Source organism: Gallus gallus, chromosome 1, assembly GCF_016699485.2.
Source record: "Gallus gallus isolate bGalGal1 chromosome 1, bGalGal1.mat.broiler.GRCg7b, whole genome shotgun sequence".
Lineage (NCBI taxonomy): Eukaryota > Metazoa > Chordata > Aves > Galliformes > Phasianidae > Gallus > Gallus gallus.
In genome coordinates, this window is record NC_052532.1 from 11,187,410 (window position 1) to 11,209,611 (window position 22,202).

The window sequence follows — 22,202 nt, forward strand, 5'->3', positions numbered from 1 at the left end:
TCAGAATTAAAGTATTTTTAATCCATTTTGAACAATGTGTAAAAGAGAAAATGGGTCACAGGGTAATAATTTTTGTAAGTGCAATGATCAGGTAATTTTAAGACTCATGCAGAGCACTTGGGCTAGTTTTCTTTTGTTATTTGCTATTGTTTCTTTTTTTGTTGTTGTTTGTTTTTGGGAGGTTTGGTTTTGTTGCCTTTGTAATACTCTCCCTCTTTCCTCTTTTTCCAGTTTGATGTAAAAAAAAAAGTTCTTACACAGAAGAATTAGAAGAGAAGATGAGGAAGAAGAAAAAACAGGGAAGGGAAGGGAAGGGAAGGGAAGGGAAGGGAAGGGAAGGGAAGGGAAGGGAAGGGAAGGGAAGGGAAGGGAAGGGAAGGGAAGGGAAGGGAAGGGAAGGGAAGGGAAGGGAAGGGAAGGGAAGGGAAGGGAAGGGAAGGGAAGGGAAGGGAAGGGAAGGGAAGGAAATCTGTTTTCAAGGAACATGTCTTGTTGCAAGAAATGCCTACTTTTAATAATTGGCATTATGTTACAAAAGTTAAAAAAAATCCTGCAAAAGTAGATTCAAAGGAGATAAGTAACTCAAAATGCAGAAAATGAAAACCAGAAGAAAGTTCAGTATTAAAACCTTTGTTGGCTTTAGCTGGACACGAAGGGACCACTTACATTTTTTCTTTCTGCTTATCTGGAGTCCACAAAGATTCAGTAGGCTTCACTGGACAGAGGTTCAGTCATTCAATGACTTAATACTGAATCCTGCACTATGTTGTCATGGCTAGAAAATTTCCACTTGTGGAAAATGCTTCTAAACAAGGGCAACTCCTTCTTTATTTATTGTTTGAATATAATCATATGGTTTCCTGCCTTGCACATCTGGTCTTAGATAGCCAGATCTGGAAACGATAGCTTTTTACATTTTTAACCCCACCCTACAGTGTCAGTAAGGACTTGATCCAGATCCCAGTTGGAGTCCTTTCTACTGACTACAGTGGAAATGGAACAGGCCCCCACTGAATTGCTGTCTTCAGTGCATTGGATATTAGGAAGAAAAGTTTTGAGGGAAAAATTTTTTCTGTCTTATGCTAGTAAGAAACCAAGGATTCTTTACTTGAATCAGCTAGTACTAATTCTGTAGCACATTTGTCCCTTGGTATTCATTAAACTATCTCTGTACTGAGGTTGTTAGTTGCTGTTAAAATATGATTTATTTAGGAAGTTACAATAGACTTAATGCTTTTACTATGTAACGTTCCATGTTTAACTTATTTGTCTCATATATAAATTTATTTTATCAGCATGTTCCTCTTTAAAAGACCCCTGAGTCTCATCATAGTTAATTAAAATGAGTTTATTGAAGAAAAAAAAAAGAGAGACAGAAAAATGTTTCTTGATGCTACTGGTTGTAGAATATGGCTGTAATTATACATTATTAATCCCTAATAAATTCAAGTTGACCCAAAGTCATTTCATTTATTTATCTATTTTCACTGAGAAGGGGGGGGGTGGGGGGGGGAGGGTAGAGGGGTAGAGTTTCCATTTTTTCCTTTGTCATAATGCAGTTTAACAAGTAAAAAGTAGTCTACTTTTACAAACAAGTAAAGGAGTAAGAGCAGTAGCCCACTGTGCATAAAGATTCAGGTTTGGTTGGGTTTCTGGCTAGTATCTTTTCCAAGGAACACTATTCAGTATTGAGGCAAAAGGAGAGGAGTGCTGTCATTCTGTCAAAACTGGGTCCATGACGTGCAGATACAGGCAGCAGTGCTCAATAAATACAAGCTTGGGGCAAAGAACATGAGATTAGCACTATTCCCTAGTTACCTAAATAGAAATAAACAGTTTTATTGTACAATCCTTACCGTAAAGAAAAATGCAGTTTCTCTTTTAAAGAGGCCACATATGTCCCATTTGTAAACCATTCAGTATGGCAGTATCTGATACTATGGAACAAAAATTATTTTCATGTTTACGTGGGCTAAGGTTCAACAAGACAGAAAACTTGGCTCTGGGGTTCTTCCTATCAGATCCAAAACTCCATGGCCAGATGCCACGAAACAATGATCCAGTGTAAACCCACTCTGCTGGTTCAGATTTGTTCAAAACATCTTGAAGGATTAACTAGAGGCCTATGCACTGGACTAGGGAGCATCTGTTCTCACACAGATGGTAAAAATCTGCCATAAAAGCACAAAATGCCAGCTAATACAGTTCTAGTTAGTTTGGTTTGCACATGTTCTGGATTATATTTATACTGATGAGGGATCTAGCATTGTCTCACAGTGAAGTCAGGGCTTGAGGAACTGTAGCAGTGAGCAAGCTGCTTGCTGTCAGTGCACAGATATTGGCTATCTTTGGTCTGCACAACCTACATTCTTTATTCCCTTCCCAGTAAACATACAGGCAGACAAAGTGTACTTGAAGTAGGATAGCCAGTTAATGATGGCATCCAACCAAGCTCTTCCTAAACACTCCCTAAAGAGGTATGGTAAAGCAAATGATAGTCTTGAGACTTCTGAGGTATATGACCTGATAAACTCATTGATGTGCAACTTTAAAAGTGTCTGTCACTCAATAGCAAAAGATGAACTGTAAATAATTGAAATAAGTCATATAATTTTTCATCCTTTTCCATATAAAAAGATTTGGTCGAATCATATACCACATATCCACCCTCCTGCTATCTCTGACTTAAATAAAGAGGTGTCATTTTCTTCTACATTAACAAGATCATTAATAAGATCATAAATGTAGGGTACTTTCCAAAACTCACTCAAATTATAGAACATTTTCTATAGACTATAGCAACTAGTGAACTGAACTGCATACCCGATGCCTTGTACTCAAAATAAAGGGCTGTTAGCAAATATAACCCCAACTGTGTCTGTGAAGCTGCAGTATTGGGAAAAAATACTTTGATTGTGTGAGATTGTTTGCTCTTCTGAATCTTTAACTTTGTTGGTTCTTTTTGTTGTTATTTTGGTTGTTATTTTTTTTTTTCACTCTCCAGAATCATAGAGGGTTTACTTGGAACTCCTTCTTGGGAGACCAGAAGGAATGTTCAGCCGTTTTTTGTAACTGCATACCCAAGACTTCACAGAAAATACTGACTCACAGTTATACCAGTAAAATGTTTTTAAAGATTTCACCAGGGGTTTAGCAGGAAAAATATATTGTAGTTCTGGTGATTCAACATGCCATTTCATAGCTACACATCATTAACACTTTAAAATGATCTGTTTCATTTATTTTTTCATTTATATTTCTCTCACTTTGCTTTTGTCAGTTCTCCAGAGATTTTTTCTTACCATTCCCTTCTATTCTTGAATCTGGAAAAAGAACGCTTTATAATCATTACTTACTCAATCGAATGCAAATTTTAGTGCTTTGAAAAGTGAAAATTCTCAGATGAGCATTTTCTTCTCAGCACTCCTCTCTGACTATTCCTTGGCAAAATTTTTCTGGTTATTTATTTATTTATTTGTTAATTTCTGCCTAATAAGAAAACATTAAGTCTTATGTGAAGGAAAACTGAGTAATTCTGAAGGAAAACTGAGTAATTCTGAAGGAATATTGTATGAAATTGTTGGATTTAAAATTATTTGAAGTTTAATTTGACAAAAATTTAATTCAGCACTTGGGTCTTGACATTTAACTGAATTTCCTTTATTTTTACAGTTCATATGCATTTACAACTTAGAGTGGTGAGTTACACAGAAAACCTTCCGGAAATGACTATGTCAGCTCTCAAACAAGGAGTAAAGTACATATGACACTGCATCTATGATAACAACAGTCACTGTTTATTCATTCAGCAACAATATTGCTCTCTCATGGTACTTACTATTTTGGGATTGATTGAGTTCTGGGATGCAGAGTGTGGTGCTCTGTGCCTTTTGCCCTAATGATTTGATTTACTTGGATATCTCTGCACCACACTAAATACATCCACAGCAGTAATGAAGTTATATCAGTAGGCAAACTAAGATTTTTCAGTATATTTTATCCAGAAAGAAAATACTTCTGATAAGCAGAACCTTGCATAAATTATTTTCCTACATTCTTATTCTCTTTTCACTTTCTTTTTTTCCTGTGTAACGCATATAGCTTCCACTTTTGTGCTTGTGGATGGATCTCATTGGGTCCCATGGACTTCAGGTTCTTTAGATGGTCTCAAACCTAATCTTCATTTAGTGGGCAAGTCTTCTCCCAGTTCTTACCTTTACTTTCTGCAACTTGGGTGGTGCAGCTAGAGCCCTTGCTGTTGAAGACCAAGGCAAAGAAGTCATTGACCACTTCAGCTTTCTCCATATCCCTTGTGACCAAATCACCCAGTCTAGTCAAATCTACTCATGAGTAATTTTCAAAAGCATGAACTAGAACAACCTTAAATTTGGGAACCAAGCAAATTCTTTGAACTGAGTATTGGAGCACTTGTGTAGTACGTTCAAACGTGTGTCTGGACTTGCTCACTTTAGGTAAAGATCCACTCAATAACTTCAGATTATTGATTCTGGATGGGTTTGGAGACAGAATCAATCTAAGTCCATTACTTTTCCACCTCCAGACGAATGCTACCATCATCTTACCACATGCTTCCATTTGATCTAACTGATGAAATTGTTCTAAGGGCTATGCTTTAATTTGGATAACTGATGATGATGATTAAACAATCCAGGTTAAAAATAACTCTAATCTGAATAAACGACTATTTAAACTTGCTATGTTGATGAAGATGAGCTAATCAAAATATGTCTTTTGTAAACAATATATTGACCTTTACACATTCAATAGAGGCCATATGAAGCCCAGCACGTTCTTTAATTAATTTCTGTGATTAATTGAATAAATTAATAACACATTTTTCTCAAGCCTCTGAATTTAATTTCCTCGATGTCCTGGAAAGAAAAATAGCCTCAGAGAGAAGTAATTTGCTTTACACTGATACCATGTAGACCACTTGACAAACATCAGGATCATGAGGAATAAGCAGGTATTCATAGTCCAACTTCCTTGAAAGGGCTGTTTTTTGCTTACAAACCCTCCATAAGGTGTGATTAGAAAAAGATCTATTAATGAATAGATGGCAAAACAAATACGCAGAATAGGCTGCCTTTCAATAGTGACTGAATATACCCTTTGGAACACAAAGAGTGCTGAAGCTTCTATCACTGCCGGTGGTACTGAGGATGGTAATGGTAAACAACATCTTGTCTAGCATGACTGAGACTACACAGGCCAAACAGACTCTCACAGGAAGGTCAATGAGACAGCACTTAGGACATCAGAAGCATCATTTGGCCACTGTTCTGTCCATTCAAAAGGTTAGAGATTGAAAAATCAATATCAGAAACATTTATGCACTTCTACCCTGGCTAAAAAATGGAGAACAATATTCCTTGAGTCTGTAATCTGCTGCTTTGAATCAGCTATACAACTGAGCCTGTGCGTGTTACATGCAGCACCTGCTGCTCTCTGTAGTAATCTGGAGAAGGCCAGGCAATCTGAACACACATTTTTCATTCATGACTTCACAGCAACTAAAAGCCTCTGACACACAGAATTTTCATGTTGTTACATGAACTGCTCCAGACTAACAACCTCTCCCTCTCTCAAGGGAGGAACAAAAGTTTGAGCTGGAAATCTGGATTCCAAATATTTCTAAATCTGTTCTTTTGCACAGAAAATTGTCTGTTTGCAGTATATCAGAGGTGCTACATTAATGCATGGGATGTGTTTTTTTTTCATGTCAGCAACTATATGTTGCTCAACACTTATGGTAGAAACTAGAAATAGAGGCTGGACACATGCCTCATAATGAAAAACATTTTGGCAATTCCTGAGGATTTTCCAGATAATATTTATGTTTATATTTTATTTTGTTTATACCAACAAAAATTGATAATAACAGGAAATAGATAAAGTAATAAATAATGCCTTTGTTGTGTAGACAAGAAAGAACGGATTTATTATCTAGTCTTTCAAAGACAAGCCGAATACTGTTTGCAATCAGAAACATGTGTCTCATCAGCATCTTTGCAGCCAGACTAGAAAAGTAATGATGTCCAAATTGTAATGCCACAAATGAGCATGAATAAAAGCTCTACTGTTAAAACAAAAAACAAAACAAAACAAAAAAAAACAACTAATGCATTAGAATCCAAGACTTTGTAGAGTTTAATTTTTTGCCTTTTTCACATACATACATAATAACTAGTTTTCATCAGCAGAGATTACACAAATCTTTATAGAATTATAGTCTTGTGGATAAGGAGAAAAAAATCTCATTTCCCTTTCCTTCTGATATGTATAGTTGCACATGTCTATTTTTATATACACACTTTCAAGTTTTGAAGCTACGGTGTTTTTAATGAGTGAATATGATGAAGGAAAAAGACAGATGATTAACTATCAATTCACTAAATGTTCAAATTATGAGGTGTAAGAGCATGCAATAAAACTCCCAAGTCAGAAACCAGAAAATACATGGATTTGTCTTTTTAACAAAAACAACAGTAAGTACTTTGTAACACAGCAAACAACTTCATAGAACATATCCTTGTTGCCAAGAAGCTACGTTGAATATCCCAGACAGACTTTTATACAACCTTATATAAATATGGAAGAGTAAATATAGCATATGAGGCCTAAGATTCATTAAACAAACAGTGAACACTTTACACAAGTATAGGAAAAGGATATTCATGCAACAGTGCTCACAAATATTACCACATACTCTGCCTTTCTGTTTAACGTACCTGTGAAGCTGCATCTCCTTGATATTTTGCAGGTAAGCCATTGGAAGGCCCTAGGCAACCTGAATGCAGCACCAACAAAATGAGGTAATGCCCCCTCTGACTCCATCAGTAATGCTATTCTACCTTGTAGAAGAGTTAGTAAGAAGTGTGAGTCTGAATTACCAGCATAATACATCACATAAATTACAACACATGACTCTAATAGTTTACAACCAAATGCAGAACCATATGCAAACAAAGGATACAACATATAGATGCTCAGGCAGCACTAAATAGGTCCTCAGGACAACTGACCCAGTGGCCACAATGTGTTGCCTGGTTTTTGTTTGCTTCTCCTTAAATTCTGCACAGCGTTCCTTGCAGTACTCCACTCTGCAAGCAAAGCAGTCACCATTACAGAGTCAGCATTTCACAGCAATGCCATCCCAGAGTATCTGATATATCATCTTTCTGTCTCTGGGCAGGTTATAATTGCTAAATCTCTGCACTAAAGATTTTTTTATGGCAGCTATAATTTGATCTCCATCCTTGATGTGGTTTGAAGGGCCTAGTAGAGACAGCTATTTTATGTGCATCAACATATTTTTAATTTACTAAGTTAATATAAAATCTAATTTATAGGAGATATGAGTGAAGTATTGCATCCAAGAGACTAATAAAATATCCTAATTTGTTTTCTAAATGATAACATTTTCTCCAAAACACCCTTCAGACAGATGACCAGATAAAGATGTATTTCTGTGCAAACAGATACATTTCTTTAGAGTGTTTCTCCATACTGAACCAACTATAATGCAGGTTCTCTGTGCTTTCTAAAAGAATATTTGTATCATATAGGATTTATCATACTGTTTTATATCTAGGTAATTTCACTTTTCATAAGATGGTTCTGCTAACATGAAAAGTTAATACTTAGGAGATAATAATCACATCCAAAACTATGTTTAAAATATGTATTGTGTAAGATTCTATTAAAAGGTTAGAAATTCAGGTCTTATATGTATATGCAGTTTCCAAAAGTTTCTGTATTTTAAGAATAGATTTGGACTTTAAATTTTTAAAGAAGGAATCTCTTGATTGGAAAAATCTGTTCTTTCTATACTAGCTTGTCCTCTCTGATTATAAAATCTACACCAACAAGAAAACAACCTCTTTTTTAAAATAAACAACCTATTGTTTTTGGTTTGTCAGAGTAGAAAATTTGAAAAGTACAAAAGCTCAAATTTGCAAGACGTCTTTTTTCCAACTCTGTAAATAGCAAAGTCTAACAGTGAATCTACTATCAACATCAGGAGGCCTCGCAAATTGGTGAAGATATGCCTAGAAGATATGATTAATTCCAGAATCACACAAAAAAAAAAAAAAAAAAAAAAATTACAGGCACATGTCCTGATGGTTTATCAAAAAATGCTGCTCTCTAGGGAAATAATTTTCTCTGTTCAGTGTCACTTTATATTAGCCATCCATCATCTGGTCATCAAATTCAGCTTTTCCTTCAGTGCCAAGTCTATTTTCAAGTTTCTACATTCCTTATGTGTCACTGAATCTTCTCTTTCTCCCCAAGTGTGCTGGCTGTCCGAGCTGGGTCAAACGTCAAATATGTCTACTGTTTTTAGAGGGATTTTTTGTTTGATTGATTTTTTACAAGATCTTTCTGGTTTTTCTGCTTGCGTGACTTTTCCGTTCATTCATTCAAGAAAGGGAGGTGTTAATTGAACAGAGATACAGAGAAGTTTCTGTGTGGTCCTTAGGCCACTTGTGTGGGACGGTATAACCCAATGTTACCTTCTCGGGGTGCTAATTCTTCCCTCTTGATTTAATTACAATAGGATATTTCTTTCCATTTATTCTTTTTTTTTTTTCCTGTTAAAATTGCATATTTTCTTTCTTTCTGTTTTTGAGAACCTCTGCCCAAAATTCTGCTCCAGCTTGCTGTCAGATAAGTCTGGATTATTTCCATTCAGTTCAAGCAAAAAGTCACTTTCTTCTATGCTCTTCTCAGAAAAATCCTTTGCAAGATCCAGTGCTGCATCATTATGATTGAGGAAGCATTTTCTGGGAAAGTTATTTTCGTTGAGTTACATTCAGTAGTAGCACAACATAAAAAGACTTTTGCAAATGGAGTATCCAAAACCATGGTTGCAGCTTCTTCTTGTGGAACTGGGAAACACACACTTTCTGCCTCACTGCATGCTGCCTTGAGTGCTTTTGTGATCTTCTTCCCACTTTTCAGTGATTTGGTACACTAACAAAGCAGGTCTAGCCCAACCAAAAATGAGGTAGTACTAAAACTATTTTCAAAAATTATCCCTGTCCAGAGGTACTTTTAAGAGGTTTTCCATAGCTCAGAAAAGTGCAGGAATACAAATCTAAGTTTTACATTCTTACCCTAGCTAGGCCCACTGTTCAAGCCTGTCTAGGTCCTTATAATAATATTATATTATATAACATATATATATCATATGATATTACAGCCCTCAGTATTATTTGTTGGTCCATTAGATGTATACTTTTTCCTACTGTTTTGCTAACTCCTTTCTTCTAATATCTTTCTTCTTCCACATTCTTATATTTTTGCAATATATAGAAAGCACTTAATAATAACACTACAATATTACCTTTTTAATAATATTATTAACGCATGCTTTTTAGTAAAACAGAAGTCTCTCAGGTCTTTCTTAAAAAATTATATATATATATATAAAACCCCGTCAGTTTTACTTGGCTAATTAGTATTTTTATTGGCTTTGTTTCCTGCAATGTTTCCTATAAATTCTTCTTCCAGATACAAACCCTTATTTACCCTCTTTTTACCTTGGATGAAAATGCAAGTCAGATGTAACAAAGAACCCACAGTAGAACCACAGGATGGAGGGTCTCCTACAAATGGAAATACTGGAAAGCACAATTGCTTACCAAGCAAAGATAGACATCTTCACTTTTTAAAACTCATATAATTTTAGGAGTCAATAAGAAGTGAAAGCAAATGCCTTCATTATCTAATTTCATGATACTTATATATAGAAGAAAAGATCAGATATCTACTAAATATCTCAGAAGGGTGGGTCTTTGTAATGGAATGCTTCTTCTTTATCTGTTCAAGAGAAATGCTTCCTCTTTTGCCAAAACACTCTTACACAGATCTCAACACATATTTTGCTTGTTTTTTCTTTTTTGTCTCCCCCCCCCCCCCCCCCCCGCACTTTTCTGCACCATTTGGGTGAATTTTATTACTTTTTTGGGGAGGGAGGGGGGTTGGTGAGTACTGGTAATCCCAAAGTAATTTATTTCTGAGCCCACTTCCTGCTGATTTTTTAAAGGATACACATTTGGCAATTGTGCTTTGACGTTTTGTTATTATTAGCATTTGGAGGAGAAGAAACAAAATTAAAGCACTTCCCTCAGTGAAGCTTCAGCAGTTTCATTACTGTTTACACTGACAGCAGTAGCATAGAATTTTAACTGTAACATACAGTACTGACTCAATGTTTCTTGCCAGCAGCAATAAGATTGTACTGCTGCCCCACAGGATTTTGTTTTAATCCTTATGGCATTAACTTTCCATCATGTGGCACTGGGCGTTAATAAAATCACTATGAGAAGGTAATGGGTAGCTGCAGCAACAGGTGCTGAGGCTGTGCTGCCTGCGTGCCTGGCTCTGCAGAGTGCCTGTCTTTGCCTTTTCCCTTTCTGCCAGAGCTGAAAGGAAGAAATCAAACCCATTATGATAACCCAGCTGTAGCTATCCTAGCTCAGATCTGGATCTAGCAGTCAGGAAAGAGGCGCTAAGGAGAGAACAGGTTGGTCTTGCTTTACTCAGAGTTTTTTTCCTTATGGCTGGGAGGGTCCCAGAGAGCCTCTTTTCCCAGATACTTTTCCCCACTTCTGCCTGTCTCACGAACTGCCTGCTTTCTTTCTGCCAGAAGGCTGCCACGGCAATATCTATCTATTAGAATATATCCATAAACACATGCAAACTTATACATCTGTTTTATTTTTTCTTAAACTGAAGAAAAGTTATATGGTTTTCTGTGAACTGTGATGCTGACTTTTATCTTGTGCAAATTAAATTTCTATAAACAAGTCCTGTTACCAAGATTTCACTCTTGCCATTTTCCTCTTTACTTAATTTTACTTCTCTTAGTTTAAGATAACTGGCTCTAGTCTCTCTGTACTACATCCCAAACCTGCCGCCTTCAGAAAAAAAGAAAACAGAAACTCCAAATTTCAAAATCAGATTATCAGAAACAAACGAATTACAAATCCCATTGTATGGCCTGATTCTCTCAATTTCATCCTTGCTACCATCGTCTGTTTGCTCCCTTCACTTTTCTGATCTCTCTTTCTCTATGGGCACTCACACCATAACTTCCTTTTTGTCTTCTTCACTCATCATCTTTTTCCTACAAAATGCAGCCACTTCTTTGTTCAGAGCATTCAAACCATTTATTTCAGTTCCTAACCACAATAAAAACTGTCCATTCAAATCAATCTAGACATTTTTAATCAACTAAATCAACTGCAACCCACGATGACAGACTATATTAATTAAATTATTAAGATATTTTAGCAGTTTACACCAAAGAAATTAAGCTACTATGAGTGTTGAAGTCCACTTCTCTACATGTTGAAGCCACATTCTTTTTTTCTTTTTTCTTTTTTTTTAAGGTGAGGATATTAAATACAAATTACTAATTTATTTGTCATGCTCTACTTGAGTCACTTTACAAAGAAACTTCGCTGTTTGATTTCTTCTATTAATCATTCGGACAGTGAGAAATAGCTCCTCAGCTCCCAAAGCGGTTGCTCCACGCAACTGGAATCCACAATATAGGGAATATTCATTGCCTCAAACTAGCCATGATCTGGTTTATAATATGCCAACATGTTATGCTGTGTTTATCAAGAGTGTGTCAGAGGTATGGATTGTAAGGAGAAGTGAAGAGGACTATGCAAAGCTCTACATCTGATTCACTGAATCATATGATCCGGAAAATAAAATAAAATGAAATCAGTTGCAGCAGCTGGGTCTTGTTTTATAATCTGATTCAACTCTCCTGGTCTTTAGAGAATAGGAGAAAACATTTGCTTTTCTGTACCTTCTCAGTACAACCACACTCCTCAACTGAACAACAAAAAAGTAGAAATTGAAATAGAATTTAAGCAGTGCTCTATAGATTGCCTAAAACTCATTTTGTTCTGGTAGCCAAATTAAAAAGTTCCAGTTTGAGCAGTTAGATTTCAAACTCCATTCTATCAAATGGAAAGAAATTCAAACACCAGCATAGTTGAAATACTAATTTGAAATTTATGGCATTTGGAAAACATTTTTTTGAAAATGGGACCTCTGAAGTAGCACAGAGAAAAAAGAATGAAGTAACACTGACAGCAGAGAGCATGCAACCCATACCCTGAAATCATAGTCTGTAATCCTATAATCAAGGAAGAAGACAAAGAAAGGAAATAAACACTTGGTTTATGACTAGCATTCTGCCTGTGTAAAGAAGCAACTGAATAAGTGCTCACGCAGGAAATACTTTGTTTATCAACTCTGTGTAGGTAAAATGCTTTGTCTCCTTTTATTTTATTTTATTATTTATTTTTCCCCTCCTGCAAGATATTTGGATAAGAACAAGCAAATCGTTGCTAGGGAGTCTTTTGCCTCTTCTGGATATCTCTAACATAGTAATTCTAACCTTCACAGTTCTGCTCATTCTTTAGCTCAACACGATCCATACACAGGGAAATACTTTCTCATATATACAACACTGGCAAAACTCATCCACTTAAAGCTGTTTCCAATGTAAATAGTGAAAATATTATATTAGAAATCCATTTGTTTTTAGTTTCTTTCAAAAGTTCCTGAACATTAAATTTGAAATCAGTTATTTATTTTCTATTTGTTTACAATAAATGATATTTTCAAATACTTTCCAAATAAAAGCTCAACCAGAAGATGAGAGATTATACATGCCACAGGAAGGAGGATAAATAAATTAATTTTAACTGAAGGCTTAGGAGTGAAACTTTAATATGTATGTTTAAAAAACAACAACAACAAAAAACCCTGAGTTAATATATGAATATTTGATTGTTAAGACATACAAATGTATCATACAAATTAGTTCCATTACCTGGGAAAATGTCCAAGGGCTTATTATCGGGAAAACAAATTCCTTCCTGGACCAACCCATGTCTCAGGAGAAATGCTGTTCATCTGCCTAAATACCATCCTTAATGCTTCTTGAATCCTTTTTGTAAAACCATATTTTTCTGTGGCATTCACCCATCTCTTGAAGATTGGTATTGCAGCTTTATCTTCTACTACACAGAATAAAGAGAATGTTTTCTTATGTATTTTGTGACTAAATAAGAGAATCTTAAACAGTCAAGGAGAGGCAATATTTAACTTAACCACAGAACTTTCATATAAGGCAACGTAAAAGCAACAAAAGAAACTCCAAGACAGAAAGACAGAAGAAAATGTAGACTAAAATCACATTAATCTAACAAAATTTGCACTGAAGGCAGAGCAGAGATGGCAGTGTCTGTGGTGCTCTTTTTGCATCTTCAGGCTCAATAAAATCGTATCTTTATTTCTCTTACTTTTATATATTTTTTAAATGTTAACATTCTGATGTTGTAATGACAAAAAATATTGAAAGTTCGAATGTTTAATATCACTCAGGATATTTTTCTTGGTGACTTTTGGAAACAATCAATAAAACTAGGGTGAATTCCTTAATCCACCTTCCTCACTTCCTCCCTTCCTCCCTTCCTCCCTTCCATCCAATTTTTCTGGATTGTTAAAGTTTGGGGCATATATTACAAACTTAAAAACCTGGAGTATAAATAAGAGGGGTTTGGGCTTTTTTTTTTTTTTTTTTTTTTTTTTCTTGCCAGCATTACTTTACTAATCAGTCAATCTTATGTTTTTAGAAGAGGAACATGATTTTTCTGCAACTGAAAGTGGCAATGATGGCCAAATTTGTCAGCATGAAATTGGATCAGTCTACATGAAACTTACTGTAGGATTATGATCTAGGGGGTTGTCTACAGAGAAAACTTAGAGTAGCATACCTGCTCCTTATTAACTCCTTATTTAGATGCACTGACTCTGATAAAGCAGTTGTGTTGTGGGCTAACTTTGTACCCTGAGATGTCCATTACAAGAAAACATATAAACAAATTTCTGAGACAATGAAATATAGCCTTCTTGAAACCCTCTCCCTCAGGGGCAATCCGGATGCCTCAGCACAATGTAAACTAATTAAATTAATGTGTATTTTTATTATTGGCTTCAATAAATGTTGTTTCAATGGGTTTTCTGCTTATTTGTTTGTTTTTCTGGCCTGTAAACAAATGAAAGACATAACAATGACAGATGTCATTACATTGGTCATTTTATGGTGGTCACATTGTATATGAAATCTGCTTCTAATTCATGCTTTGGGATTTGGGAGGCATACTAAGGAGAGCTTAAGGAAATTATTTTTATATAAGCATTCCCAATGTTCCAAGCAAATACCTTGCTTATAGAAAAATCAATAAACCAACACAGCAGGGAATCAAAAGAATACTGCTAAAACAGAAGTATACCATCTTTTTAACTAATTTAAAGAATTTTAAATTATAGGACAAAGTCCATATTTCAACATTTTTCTATATTTATTCCGACATTAAAGCAAGATAATTTAAATACTAAAGATCTTCATACTATGCATATATTTCAGATAATTAAATCAGAATTTTAGTTTTAAGATTCCAGAATATAGGAAGTATTAGCATCAGATTTTTCACTTTTCCTATTAGTTTTACGCAAGTTTTCTCACTGTAAAAAACACGTATTGATTGGCTTACAAGTATTATCATAGAATCTTTAAGGTTCCACACTACAGAAAATGTGAGTTATTCCAAAGACTCTCACAGCTTTACCTTCAAATATAAATGAGTCACTGTTACTGTGAAGTCAGAGGCAGTCAGACGTGAGATTCTCCTCACCTCAGGAACTGGACTACTGGTGGAGATAGACTTGAGAGAATCTTTGGCTTTTGTTTTTATGATCTTGAATTCTTGTTGCCATCACATAGCTCTTTGACATCCTCCAATTTATAGAACATATTTAATCAGCTTATTCCAGGTCACCGCAGTAGGCAGTCAGACTTGTTCTTTATGACAATGCTAACTTGTAAAATCATGAAAGAGGAGTTTTGACCTTTATTCATGTAGGTGTCCCCTGCTGAACTTGGTCAGGCTGCACTTGCCAGCCATTGTATATCTCAAGCAAATGTTTTGCTTGCTACATGCTGTATTGTATTATAGTTGTTACAGCTGTTCAATGTTTTTCTAGTGGTTATTATAATGGAAGATAATATTTTCGCTGAAAATACTTCCTTGTCTTTTAAAAACCTTTTAAATAAGGAAACAATGTGGTAGTTTAAAGATAAAAATTCTTTCAATTTATAGTTTAGTTTTCTTCCTTCCTTCCTTCCTTCCTTCCTTCCTTCCTTCCTTCCTTCCTTCCTTCCTTCCTTCCTTCCTTCCTTCCTTCCTTCCTTTATTTTACTGAGGTGTTTATTTTCCACTTTTTATTTTAACATTTATATATATATATATATAATATATATAATCTCTGTATTTTTTCCTTTACCTAACCAATTAGCCTTGGAATTCCCCACAGAAAGACTGTCACAGATCTTTTCTCTTGTCTTCTGAACACCTGTAATGCCATAAATTGGTCACAGATATCACACTAAGGCCTAAGCACTGCCATTTCTCAAGAGTCTGATGGCTATATTAATTTATTTTGCTTTGGAGAAGAAATTTCCCAACAGGTCTAAATTTTTATCCATATAAACTGTGTTAGTGGAGAAAAAAATATGTATATGGGTCAAGACCACACAGGACTTCATTATCACAAATGGAATAGCAAAATATAGTAACAAATCTTGTATTAGATGCCTGGAATCCTTTTGCTCTGGGTATAACGTCTATGGTGCTGGACAATGAGAATAAAAAGAATGAGTAATTTTAGATTTCCAACTTTGGCTTGTAGTTCCCTAGACAAACTAAAAGACAAAAGATGGAGGCAGGTGAGTACTTTCTTAAGTCCTACTGCCATGCTGAGGTGTTTCTCTCCATGCACAATCTCTCTTAGCAGTCATTTGTGCTTTTGAATCTGCTATACATTCCCTACCACCTCCCTTGCAGCACTGACCCAAGAACACACCAAAAAAAAAGAGTTGTTTTTTTTTTTTTTTCCTCCTTTTGATAATTCACTGGTTATAGCAGTCACCATTCTTTGTTCTTGGATCTTCCTGAGATGATCTGTAAGTCAACTTTTCTGCAGTAAATTATCCTTTGTGCCAGCCTATTTTAAAAAGCATTTTTAAAAGTAGATATGTTACTAAGTTCTGTAGTTTGCAATTCATCAAGGTTTTTGTTGTTGTTGTTGTTGTTGTTGTTGTTGTTGTTTTTGTCCACTCCACCAATTTGCATTGAAGAAGAGAGGTAGAAAATGACCAGAGTTTTGAATTAAAATTGAACAAGCAGTCAGGTGAAACTTAGAAATCAGGACAGGTCTTCCAGGAGTATGATAGATAACTTTTGGATACTTACCTTGGAATTTTTCCCGGACAATAATGTCTGAAAAACATAAACTTTAAAAATCCAAGCCTGACTTTCTTTAGGTCATGTTTGTGTTATTACTTCTGCCTCTCCAAGATTCATCTTAAGGACCTAATCAAATGAACTGCATCCAAACAAACCCGAACTTGACCAGAAACCAGCACAAAACTGAGATGTAGTACAACAGGAAGTTGGAGACTGATGATGTCAGACTTTTTCCTCAAAAAGTGAGAATGCAAAAGTGTTTGTTTATAGAGCAGCCTGTTCTGCAGGCAGCACTGTGTGTTACACAGCTGAAGAACAATCTCCGCATGAATATCCTTAAGTAAGCTCCACTAAAAATTTTCAGGAAAATTTTCATTGAATAAAAATATTTTCCTTTGCTGCAGTTATACTTTCTACAAGCACACAGTTTTTCCTAAACTAAAGGAAGGAAGCCAAATTCCTACCCACTCTACTGGTGAACAAACCACCGTCAAGTTAAAACTACTGTAAATGTATTTCTGTGTTGTGCTAAGTATTTACATCTTTATTACATAAAGAAAAAGCTCCATTGGCTCCACTGCTGTATACATTGTGAATTGATGAACAGAGATATGCCTGAGAAAACAAACTATTCACCCGTGGAAATACTTTCAAACATATTTATGAATACAGTGACGATTCTAAAGTCTGACCTACAGAATGAAGGGGATTTTCTTTCCTTCCTAGTTCTTCTTTTCCTCCTTCTCTTCATTTCTTCCTGTACAAAACTAGTTAGTTAGCCAGTTTGTGAATAGTACTGAACTGGATTAAATCATATTTTACAGCAAATTACTTTCAGAGTGACAAAATTCACTCAACTCTTTAGAATAATCTTGTTATACTTAGGTCAGTTGATTCTGCTCTTGCACGTGGAGTCAATATCAGCACGTCATTGTATTGCTCATAAGAGCCTTCATTTTCTATGTAGAAATAACCTTGCTTATTATTTATATACCATTGTATCTTTACTTTCTTAGCCAGCTTTTTGGCATGTTAACAAAGCCATGATCTCAAACAATATAATGATAATTCATTTTGGTGAGGTTCCAAGTAGGTGAATTTGAATGTCGTATGTTTGGTCAACATAAACTAAAGTAAAACATAGAGAAAAATGAAAGTGTTTAATCACACTGCACTGTCATGCTGCTGAGGAAACTCATAAACAGTCTGTTCCAGGCTGAAAACACTGTGCCAAACATTTGTATCTGGGACAGGACTGTACGTTCCACCCGTGTACTGCAGGAGGGCAAGTATTAACACACGCAGTTCAGTACAAGCAGAAAAGCCTTTAAAAAATGAAGGATGTCAGGGCAGAAGGTGGGGGAGGGAAGCCTGGAGGGTGTTCTGTATTCAGAAAGGAACAAATTATCATTTCTCCTAATATGGAATAGTCTTGAGTAAAATTATTTCCTATATAATTCATTCAGAAAAGAATAACGGAAAAGAAATCCTGAGGGACAACCTTTTTTTCCCACCTTACTGAAAATAAGGCTTCTGAGTGACAAATAACTGAATTCATTACAATTAGCATACATCTTCCACACTGGTAACAAGATCAAACTATCGGCTATCCACTCTATACCTGTCATGTTACCAAAAGTTTTACTAAGTCTAGGAAGAAAATTATACCACTTTGATGTTATTTTTGGCTGCCAACCGCAGGAGTTGGATGAGAAAGGACTGTAATAATATTCCAACCTGCTTATAGGGATTTAAGCCCATATCTTTAAGCCCTAATCACTCTGTGGGTCCAAGAAGGAAGCAGACTTCTACTGCTGAAATTGCCCCAGAATTCACTAGTGGATAGGTCAGAAGGGAAGACTGGAAAACAGATTGTATTCCAGTGGTACGGCTTTAAGCTCAGAGAAGCACAGCCCCTCTGGTAACACTCGCACTATCACAGCACGCGGATGGAATGCACGTTTCCTTCCAAGCCGCAGTCCCAACATCTGGGATCACAGCCGACATCAGCTCAGCACCATAGATATAAAGTTTTGTACTGAGTTAAACCATCAAGTTTATCACGTTAAATACTAAATATGGAGTCATACTCTTTCCTAGGATGTCTGGCTTTGGTGATGTTTTGATCTTACACTTCTTTCAGCAGGTGGGATGAAGTCTATTCTAAACATTGCCTTACCAAATAACCTCTAAGAGGAGCTGGGCCTCTGTGAGCTGAGAGAAGCCTGCACCTTGAAAGTTCCAAAGATGGAGCAAGAGTCCAGATGTTGCTCTGTGCTAAATTTCTACTAGTGCAAATTTTTAGCCATCTTCCTGAGATTTCTAATTCTCTCCACAAAATGACTGGAGAGCCAGTGAACTTGATTCAGGATTTTGGCTCCAGTTTGGGGTCCCATTTGACAGACTTTTAGGTAGCATACTGCATAACTCATACACACCTGCATCCGCACTCTAAGCCTTAAGGTAAAATTCCCACACGGCGCTTATGTATAAAACAGTTCCTATGCCATGGACATTTTCTTAGTCTTCATTTATACTGCAAAAGTTCATTGTACTTCTAGCTCTACAACAGAACTTTCACTCTCATGAGCTGATTCTGCTGCTATCCTGGTCTATGGCCAACTCTTAGTCAAATATGGACAAATTGATGCAGGTGGCTTAAAATCTATTTAAATTAATAAATGAATGAAAATGAAGGCAAAATCAACAGACACTTCCCCTTAGCATACAGTATGTTTTCTGTTATCAGTCTGTTTAAATTATAGAATGTCTGGTCTATGTCTTCTCAATTTCTTGAGCAGCACTTAGTACAAGTAAACAGGGACATTCAGCAAAAACTAATCTAAACAGAGCACTCCTTGATTTACTCAAAATCTACAAATTAGAATAAAGACAAGGCTGTAGTTTCTTAAATCTCTTTTCTGACTGGTAAACAATGACTTTGTGGGCCAAAATCCCCTTCCTTCAATTAGAGATGTATATCATTATTGCATTCAAATGACCACACACAAATTTATCTTTCCTAATGCCACAACAGCACACAGATTTTCTTTCTTGAAGAAATTTGATTTCTACATTTTCAATTTTGCTTCTACTATTTGAGAATTTAATCCTTTTTTTTTTTTTTTTTTCTATGAAACCTGCATTTTCCTAAGTATATATTCTGACTCCAAATCTTCTTGGAAATATATCTTTCTTTTCTTTTTGCTTCTCTTTATCACAGAATCACATAATCTAGTTCCAACCCCCTTCTATGGGTAGGGTTGCCACCCACCAGATCAGGTGGCCTCTAGGGATAGAGCATCCACAGCTTCTCTGGGCGACTCTGAGTAAAGAGTTTCTTTCTAACCTCTTAACTAAATCTCCTTTCTTTTAGTTTAAAGCCATTCCCCCTTGTCCTATCACGATCAGACTGTGTAAAAAGTGCGTCCCCCTCCTGCTTGTAAGCTCCCTCCTGAGGACTGAAAGGCCACAATGAAGTCTCCTCAAAGCATTTTCTTCTCCAAGATGATCAAGTCGTTCCTCATAGAAGAATTGTTCCAGTCCTTCAATCGCCTTTATGACTCTCCTCCAGTCACACTACAAAAGCCCCATATCTTTCTTGTGTTGGCCTTTAAAGGGTTTTTGTTGTTGTTGTTGTTTTTTTTAATAATACTATCCTTTCAAAAACTTACATTAAGGATTTTGTTTGTTGTTATTTTGTTGTTGTTGTTGGTTTCACCAAAGCTCTGCCTTCTTATGAGACTAAATCTTTGAGTAACTGGAAACCATCATTTATCAGTATGAATAGGAACAAGTATTCTAAATTTAATTTAAAATCAAATATATTTTTATGTTCATTTTAAATTCATCCAAATAGAAAACTGACTGCAAATACTGCATGTACATTAAAAATCCCACATACATTACATAAGCTTCAGCTAAACTAGTCTAATAGTTTTGGAAAAACAGCACTATTTCATAGGTAATGTATAGACCAACTTACAGTTGATAAGACAGTTGTATACGTTGTATAAGACTTCAATTTATTGCATATTAACATCTGCATATGCTTAAGGTCACCCTCAGACATTTAGTCACATTTCTTTGTCTCTCTTTCCTCCTCCTTTGTTTGGCTACTCCCTAGCTAGTTCAGCAGCCAATATTTAGAATCTCCATTCTACTTAGTGCAAGCAACAATTTAAGTAACTTTTTCCAAATAAATGTAAAAGAAATCCTTACAGTTTACAGGTATAGTTATATAAAAACTTATCATCCTAATCTTGTTTTATTTTCATCTTGTTAGATTTGAGAGATCCTGTATTACTGACATATAACTCCAAAAAGGAAGACTGTTGCCTAGGATTTGCAGTGTAAACAATCCTGAGTGTATACACCATTTCCCCCTGCCAAACACACCCTGTAAGTTAACTGTATCACAAACAAGCTACACTAATTTAAAGAACATGTGTCTCGGCTTTCTTTCAAATAAAATTTGGGCTTGAAAACTATACATCTGTAAATCTGATTTAGAACCACCTCTTAACTTTTTTATTAAGACAATAGAGAGAACAGCATAGCGCCAATTACCTAATGTTACCTTCCTGACCTCAGTAGAGTCAATGGGAGTTTTCTAAATGATTTCACGGAGCCAAAATGTTGATCTCGGCTAAGTCCAAATTTTGAAAAGAACAGGAAGAGCAGCACCCTCAGTTTCTCTTACATGACTGTGTTCACTAAGATGGGGGAAAAAAATGTTTTTCTAAAAAAACTATAAAATTAAAAAGCTTATGTCAGATTTCTTCCTCTAGGTACCTTATCATTCAGCAAAAGAAAGATACTGCAACTACCATAAAACAATGTAAAGCACTATGCACAGAAGTCCTATCAGTTTGGGGTGTTTTACTTCATTTAATTTCAGTCATGATTGAACTATGATGAGAAATGCCATTCATCATTCAAGCCTTGTTGAGTCCCAAAACAAAGTGATACAGAGCACCTTTCTACATTTTTACAGAACCACAGAGTCACAGAATGGCTGAGGTTGGAAGGAAGATCTGAGATCTGAAGGTCACCTGGTCCAAGATCCTGCTCAAGTAGAAACACCTAGAGCAGGTGGTCAGTTACCAAGGACCATGTCCAGATGGCTTTAACTGTCTCCAGTATCTCTCATACTTCCTGTTCATTTTTTTCTTCCTGAAAGAAATTATCATGATGTGGGTAACAAAATGACAAAACTTTGCCAACAAAAGCCACTTAAACTGGTGGTTGTGATTTAAGGGATCTCAGCTCATTCCCACAGCACACTACTGTGAATGGCGGTTAATGATAAAGAGCAAATTTTAGAGGATCAAATGCAAAATAAAATCACATTGAAAGTTTAAAAATATTTTTCCTAAAAATATTTTTGTCATCCTCTGCCTCTGCTCTGCAGGTACTAGCTACTTTGCTACTCCATTAAATAAAACAATGAAATAAAACCAAGACAAATCACCCCGTACTTGAAATTTATTGCATCCATTCCATGACTGAAAAAAAAAAAAAAAGTTCCTAAAACCTTAAACATTGTTTAGTCTTCATATATATATTTGTTATGACATTGTTTGATTTCAGTGCTGATATTTTGTACAGTAAAAGTTTATGTCTGACTATAAAATTTGTGCTGCTTAATAACATTCATAGTTGTATTCAAAGGCAACTCATTTCACTCGAATATCAGCACTTCACTTTGATTTCCTAAGTTTGATAGGTGTTTGAAGATTTGTCATGCAATTATTTCTCTTAGATTCACTATGTTACTGCTCTCTCCTCCCCAAGCAAATGTGTCATAATTAAAAATATTTTATACCATTGTTGTAT

The 22,202-nt window shown here is 35.6% G+C and overlaps 2 long non-coding RNA genes across 5 annotated transcripts in view; both read right to left on the reverse strand.

Annotated features, from left to right (window-relative positions):
• LOC121109473 overlaps window positions 1–22,202 on the reverse strand; it is a 77,909-nt gene that overhangs the window by 15,083 nt on the left and 40,624 nt on the right. The window lies entirely within an intron of this gene.
• On the reverse strand, window positions 5,687–21,463 carry LOC121109475. The gene is made up of 2 exons (XR_005847335.2): window positions 12,887–21,463; window positions 5,687–7,124 (listed from the first exon to the last, which is right to left on the reverse strand). It is a non-coding gene; the product is annotated as an uncharacterized LOC121109475 (long non-coding RNA).